Here is a 7835-nt window from a genome sequence, read left to right as displayed (position 1 = left end):
GGGCCGGTATGAGGCAAGGGCTCACACTGACCTCTCTCAGCATGGGAGGGGCCGGTGTGAGGCAAGGGCTCACGCTGACCTCTCTCAGCGTGGGAGGGGCCGGTGTGAGGCAAGGGGCTCACGCTGACCTCTCTCAGCGTGGGAGGGGCCGGTGTGAGGCAAGGGCTCACGCTGACCTCTCTCAGTGTGGGAGGGGCCGGTGTGAGGCAAGGGGCTCACGCTGACCTCTCTCAGCGTGGGAGGGGCCGGTGTGAGGCAAGGGCTCACGCTGACCTCTCTCAGCGTGGGAGGGGCCAGTGTGAGGCAAGGGGCTCACGCTGACCTCTCTCAGCGTCGGAGGGGCCGGTGTGAGGCAAGGGCTCACGCTGACCTCTCTCAGCGTGGGAGGGGCCGGTGTGATGCAAGGGGCTCAGGCTGACCTCTGTCAGCGAGGGAGGGGCCGGTGTAAGGCATGGGGCTCACTCTGACCTCAGCGCAGGAGGGGCCGGTGTGAGGCAAGGGCTCATGACCTCTCTCAGTGTGGGAGGGGCCGGTGTGAGGCAAGGGGCTCACGCTGACCTCTCTCATCGTGGGAGGGGCCGGTGTGAGGCAAGGGCTCACGCTGACCTCTCTCACCGTGGGAGGGGCCGGTGTGAGGCATGGGGCTCACTCTGACCTCTCTCAGTGTGAGAGGGGCCGGTGTGAGGCAAGGGCTCACGCTGACCTCTCTCACCGTGGGAGGGGCCGGTGTGAGGCATGGGGCTCACTCTGACCTCTCTCAGCGTGGGAGGGGCCGGTGTGAGGCATGGGGCTCACTGTGACCTCTCTCAGCGTGGGAGGGGCCGGTGTGAGGCAAGGGCTCACGCTGACCTCTCTCAGCGTGGGAGGGGCCGGTGTGAGGCATGGGGCTCACTCTGACCTCTCTCAGTGTGGGAGGGGCCGGTGTGAGGCAAGGGCTCACGCTGACCTCTCTCAGCGTGGGAGGGGCCGGTGTGAGGCAAGGGCTCACGCTGACCTCTCTCAGCGTGGGAGGGGCCGGTGTGAGGCAAGGGCTCACGCTGACCTCTCTCAGCGTGGGAGGGGCCGGTGTGAGGCAAGGGGCTCACGCTATCCTCTCTCAGCGTGGGAGGGGCCGGTGTGAGGCAAGGGCTCACGCTGACCTCTCTCAGCGTGGGAGGGGCCGGTGTGAGGCAAGGGCTCACGCTGACCTCTCTCAGCCTGGGAGGGGCTGGTGTGAGGCATGGGGCTCACTCTGACTTCTCTCAGCATGGGAGGGGCCGGTGTGAGGCAAGGGCTCACGCTGACCTCTCTCAGCGTGGGAGGGGCAGGTATGAGCCAAGGGCTCACGCTGACGTCTCTCAGCGTGGGAAGGGCCGGTGTGAGTCATGGGGCTCACTCTGACCTCTCTCAGCATGAGAGGGGCCGGTGTGAGGCAAGGGCTCACGACCTCTCTCAGCGTGGGAGGGCCCGGTGTGAGGCAAGGGGTTCACGCTGACCTCTCTCAGCGTGGGAGGGGCCGGTGTGAGGCAAGGGCTCACGCTGACCTCTCTCAGCGTGGGAGGGGCCGGTGTGAGGCAAGGGCTCACTCTGACCTCTCTCAGCGTGGGAGGGGCCGGTGTGAGGCAAGGGGCTCACGCTGACCTCTCTCAGCGTGGGAGGGGCCGGTGTGAGGCATGGGGCTCACTCTGACCTCTCTCAGCGTGGGAGGGGCCGGTGTGAGGCAAGGGCTCATGCTGACCTCTCTCAGCGTGGGAGGGGCCGGTGTGAGGCAGGGGCTTATGCCTCTGGGCAGGGTGCCAGAGGCATGGGCATCAACAGGCCACCGTGAGGGAGGAGCTGGGCCGCACGCGGGCTGCTGGGAGGCAGGCAGGGACTTGGCCCTGAGAGGCCGCCGTGGGGTCAAGAGCTGGGCCTGGAGAGGCCCCTGGGAGGCAAGAGCGGGGACCTGCATAGGCTGTTCTCCAACCATTGCTGGGCCCGTACAGGCCACCGGGCGGCAGGAATTAGGCCCGAAGAACTTGGCTGGAGAAAGTTCGGGGCCCACAAAGGCGGTTGGGAGCTGGGCAGGAGTTGAGCCAAAAGAGCTTGCTTACTTGCTGGGAGGCACGGCCGGGAGATGCCAACTTCAGGACAACTTGGGCCTGCAGAGGTCGCCGGGAGGCCCAAGCTTGGCGTGGAGGAGCCCACCGACCGGAGACCATTTGGGGCCTGCAGGTGCCATCGGAGGGCAGGAGCTCATCCTGGAGAGGCCACCGTGAGGCCTGACCTGGGCCTGGGGAGCTTGGCTTGAGGAAGCTGTGGGCTGTGGATATTGGATATATCCAATATCCGATGGAGCTGTGCCTGTGGAGGCTGTTGTGAGGCAGCAGCCTCATCTGCGGAGACTGCCGTGACGTAGGGTATGGGCCTAAATAGGCCATTGTGAGTCATGAGCTTGGTCTGTAGAGGTTGACTGGAGAAAGTTCTGGGCCTGGAGAGGCTGCCGGGAGGTAGGAGCTGGGCCAAAAGATTTAAGCACATTTACATTTATTAGGGACTTTATTTCCATTATTACAATATATAATAATATATTTCCTATATTAATATATTTAACATATTAATATATATAATAAATATATATATTTATTATATATCCAATATATAATAAAATAATTATACAACTCACCATAATGTCGAATCAGTGGGCGTGTTAAGCTTGTTTTCCTGAAACTGGATGGTCCCACCTGAGCGTGATGGGAGAAAGTGACAGATCAATAGGTATTAGATTCTCATAAGGACAGCGCAACCTAGATCCCTCACATACCCAGTTCACAACAGGGTGCGTTCTCCTATGAGAATCTAATGCTGCTGCTCATCTGAGAAGGCGGAGCTCAGGCGGGAATGTGAGCAAAGGGGAGTGGCTGTAAATACAGACGAAGCTTCCCTCACTCCCTCACTCGACACCACTCACCTCCTGCTGTGTGGCTCCTTACGGCTCCATGGCTCAGGGGTTGGGGACCCCTGCTCAAGTGCATCCAAAGCGACCCTTCCCAAAACAGTCTTCACAGTGGTCAAGGGCAGCAACCACTTAGCTCCCAAGGCATCTGCCTCAGCTGGCATTTCATCACAATCAACAGTAAGAGGTAGCTTGAGTCACTGTGAGGTCACCTACTGGAAATCACCAGCATCCCATTTCCCACTGGCAAAGAGCTCAGCACTGCCCCCTGGGAAACCAAACCTATGCCCAAATCCCATCTGTGTGGGTTTACCTCCTGGGACCCTTCCTAACATATTAGTCAGAGTCCAATCAGGAAGCATAAACCACTCAAAAGTTTAAAGTGGTAAAATTTAATATGGAGAATTATTCATTATAACAGGTGAACAGCATAATGAGAGATTGGCTAGCACAAAGTAAAGAGAACTCTAGAGAATATGGGACTAGCCCAGGCCAGGCATGGTGGCTCGTGCCTGAAATTCCAGCCATTTGAGAAGCTAATGCAGGAGGATTGCTTAAGGCCAGGAGCTAGAGACCGGTCTGGACAACACAGTGAGACCCTGTCTCTATCCAAAAGAAGAAAAAAGTTAGCTGGGAGTGGTGGTGCACACTTGTAGTCCCAGCTACTCGGAATGCTGAAGTTTGAGCCTGGGAGGTCAAGGCTGCAGTGAGGCATGATTATGCCGCTACAGTCCAGCCTGGTGACAGAGCAAGACCCTGTCTCAAAGAACAAAACAACAACAACCATTTACAGACAGAAAAGAAATAGAGCTAATAAGCTGAGGAAAGACGTTGAAATGTGACAAGTAGAGTAACATGAGGTCTTTTGTCTATTTAAAATAATCAAACAAAAAATGACTTACTAAATTATAATACCCTGTGCTGGCAAAGGTGCAGTGAAATGGGCACTTTCTTATACTATGAGGGGTGTTTAAATTGTGTATAAGCCTTCCCGGGTAAAGCCTGTCAATTTTTTAAAATAATGGAGACAGGGTCTCACCATACTGCCATACTGCCTCCTCCAACTCTTGGCCTCAAGCAATCCTCCTCTCTTAGCCTCCCAAAGTGCTAAGATTATACCTGGGAGGCACCCAAAACCCTGTCAATTTACATCAAAGGTAATGAGAATGTCCATTCTCCATGACTCACAGTAATCTTACTTCTGGGGAGACAATTCAATCCAAACAAAAGATCATCTGTACACACACAGTAGAAATCTGGGAGTAACTGAAGACAGAGTTGCTAAGTGAAATAAGAAACAGTTCTAAGAAATTAAACTATGGTATCAGTAGGCACCTGGTAAAAGGTCAGTTGATGTTAGCTGCTACTTTTTTGTTGTTTTGAGACAGGGTCTCACTCTGTCACCCAGGCTGGAGTGCAGAGGCCTGATCATGACTCACTGCAGTCTCAGCCTCCCTGGGCTCAAGTGATCCTCCCACCTCAGCCTCCCAAGTAGCTGGGACTACAGGAACATGCCACCACACTAGGCTAATTCATGTTTTTCTGTAGGGATGGTGACTCCCCCTTTGTTTCCAAGGCCTATCGCAAACTCTTGGCCTCAAGCCATCCTCCTGCCTCAGCCTCCCAAAGTGTTGCGATGACCAGTGTGAGCCACCACACCTGGCCAGCTGCTACTTTTAGCAATATTATTATTATTATTCCACTCAATTAAAAATGATTATTTTCAAGGCTATGCAACAGTATGTATCCTACAGCGTAATTGTAAAAACATATACAGTCGTCGTCCCTCAGTATACAGAATCAGTTCCAGCACCCCATCTCTGCATATACCAAAATCCATGCTTACTCACGTTACGCTGTCACCCCTCTGGAATCCACGTATACGAAAATTCCAAATATTAGTTGGGCATAGTGGCAAGCACCTGTAGTCTCAGCCACGTGGGAGGTTGAGGTGGGAGGATCGCTTCAGCCTGGAAGGTTGAGGCTGCAGTCAGCTGCGATAGCGCTACTACACTCCAGCCTTGGACAACAGAGGGAGACCCTGTCTCAGAAAAAAAATAAATAAATAAAACAGGTTAGAAACTGTAATGAGGTCTGCTGGGCAAAATTCCATATAAGCAAAGTATAAATTAATAAAGCAAATCGTGATAAATTAGTACGATTGACTTTCTGGAGTTTCTGACAATAAAAGTAAGGAAAATGCAGAACGCAAAGACAGAGAGTAAAAAGAGAAATTAGGAAAGCATTCTACATGTTGAATAGGAAGACACCGGCCATGTTCGTGCAGCGGCAGTATGTCCTGACATGACATACCTTGGAGAGAAGTTAACAGATGAGGAAGTTGATAAAAATCATCAGAGAAGCAAAATACTGGTAGCGACACTCAAGTAAACTACGAAATTTCCATAACTTATGTCAGCAAAGTGGGAATACTGTACAGTGTGTGTTGAAGTTCCTATACAACATTGTTTACCTGCCTTTTGTTTGTTTGTAAGGAATGTATATACTAAAAGTTCTTCTTGCTGTCAAAAGAATATGTGTGAATAAGTCATTTTAACTTATTCTTCTGTTTTTCTTTTATCTTCCTGCCATCATCCCACAGCCTTACTTTAGAAATTTTTTTTTTAGAAAATTGAACAAGTGCTCCTTGTGGTGGCAAATACCTCGAGGATGGGAGGCAGGGGTGGAAGGGTCACTTGAGGCCATTAGTTTGAAACCAGCCTGGCCAACAAAGTGAGACCCCACGTCTACAAAACAATTTAAAAATTACCCAAGTATCATCATGTATACCTACAGTCCCAGCTACCTCAACTTACGGAGAAAGTTCAGGGCCTGGAGAGAAGGCTGGGAGGCAGGAGCTGGGTCTAAAGAGGCCATTGTAACGATGGAGCTGTGCCTGTGGAGGCTGTTGTGAGGCAGTAGCCTCATCTGCGGAGACTGCCGTGACGTAGGGTATGGGCCTAAATAGGCCATTGTGAGTCATGAGCTTGGTCTGTAGAGACTGACTGGAGAACGTTCTGGGCCTGGAGAGGCTGCCGGGAGGTAGGAGCTGGGCCAAAAGATGTAAGCACATTTACATTTATTAAGCACTTTATTTCCATTATTACACTGTAATATATAATAAAATAATTATAGAACTCACCATAATGTCGAATCAGTGGGCGTGTTAAGCTTGTTTTCCTGAAACTGGATGGTCCCACCTGAGCGTGATGGGAGAAAGTGACAGATCAATAGGTATTAGATTCTCATAAGGACAGCGCAACCTAGATCCCTCACATGCCCAGTTCACAACAGGGTGCGTTCTCCTATGAGAATCTAATGCTGCTGCTCATCTGAGAAGGCGGAGCTCAGGCGGGAATGTGAGCAAAGGGGAGTGGCTGTAAATACAGACGAAGCTTCCCTCACTCCCTCACTCGACACCACTCACCTCCTGCTGTGTGGCTCCTTACGGCTCCATGGCTCAGGGGTTGGGGACCCCTGCTCAAGTGCATCCAAAGCGACCCTTCCCAAAACAGTCTTCACAGTGGTCAAGGGCAGAAACCACTTAGCTCCCAAGGCATGTGCCTCAGCTGGCATTTCGTCACAATCAACAGTAAGTGGTAGCTTGAGTCACTGTGAGGTCACCTACTGGAAATCACCAGCATCCCATTTCCCACTGGCAAAGAGCTCAGCACTGCCCCCTGGGAAACCAAACCTATGCCCAAATCCCATCTGTGTGGGTTTACCTCCTGGGACCCTTCCTAACATATTAGTCAGAGTCCAATCAGGAAGCATAAACCACTCAAAAGTTTAAAGTGGTAAAATTTAATACAGAGAATTATTCATTATAACAGGTGAACAGCATAATGAGAGATTGGCTAGCACAAAGTAAAGAGAACTCTAGAGAATATGGGACTAGCCCAGGCCAGGCATGGTGGCTCATGCCTGAAATTCCAGCCATTTGAGAAGCTAATGCAGGAAGATTGCTTAAGGCCAGGAGCTAGAGACCGGTCTGGACAACACAGTGAGACCCTGTCTCTATCCAAAAGAAGAAAAAAGTTAGCTGGGAGTGGTGGTGCACACTTGTAGTCCCAGCTACTCGGAATTCTGAAGTTTGAGCCTGGGAGGTCAAGGCTGCAGCGAGGCATGATTATGCCGCTACAGTCCAGCCTGGTGACAGAGCAAGACCCTGTCTCAAAGAACAAAACAACAACAACAACCATTTACAGACAGAAAAGAGATAGAGCTAATAAGCTAAGGAAAGATGTTGAAATGTGACAAAGTAACATGAGGTCTTTTATCTATTTAAAATAATCAAACAAAAAATGACTTACTAAATTATAATACCCTGTGCTGGCAAAGGTGCAGTGAAATGGGCACTTTCTTATACTATGAGGGGTGTTTAAATTGTGTATAAGCCTTCCAGGGTAAAGCCTGTCAATTTTTTAAAATAGTGGAGACAGGGTCTCACCATACTGCCATACTGCCTCCTCCAACTCTTGGCCTCAAGCAATCCTCCTCTCTTGGCCTCCCAAAGTGCTAAGATTATAGCTGGGAGGCACTCAAAACCCTGTCAACTTACATCAAGGGTAATGAGAATGTCCATTCACCATGACTCACAGTAATCTTACTTCTGGGGAAACAATTCAATCTAAACAAAAGGTCATCTGGACACACACAGTAAAAATCTGGGAGTAACTGAAGACAGAGTTGGTAACTGAAATAAGAAACAGTTCTAAGAAATTAAACTATGGTATCAATAGGCACCTGGTATAAAAGTTCAGTTAATGTTAGCGGCTACTTTTTTGTTGTTTTGAGACAGGGTCTCACTCTGTCACCCAGGCTGGAGTGCAGAGGCCTGATCATGACTCACTGCAGTCTCAGCCTCCCTGAGCTCAAGTGATCCTCCCACCTCAGCCTCCCAAGTAGCTGGGACTACAGG

At 51.1% G+C, this 7835-nt stretch overlaps 1 pseudogene; it reads right to left on the bottom strand.

Annotated features, from left to right (window-relative positions):
• Positions 1-1208: 1208 nt before the first annotated feature.
• On the bottom strand, positions 1209-7143 carry LOC134808181 (putative uncharacterized protein FLJ46235; annotated as a pseudogene).
• Between the last annotated feature and the right edge of the window lie 692 nt (positions 7144-7835).

Source organism: Pan troglodytes, chromosome 14 (genome assembly GCF_028858775.2).
Source record: "Pan troglodytes isolate AG18354 chromosome 14, NHGRI_mPanTro3-v2.0_pri, whole genome shotgun sequence".
In the NCBI taxonomy this organism is placed as follows: Eukaryota; Metazoa; Chordata; class Mammalia; order Primates; family Hominidae; genus Pan; species Pan troglodytes.
This window is presented reverse-complemented; position numbering and strand designations above follow the sequence as displayed.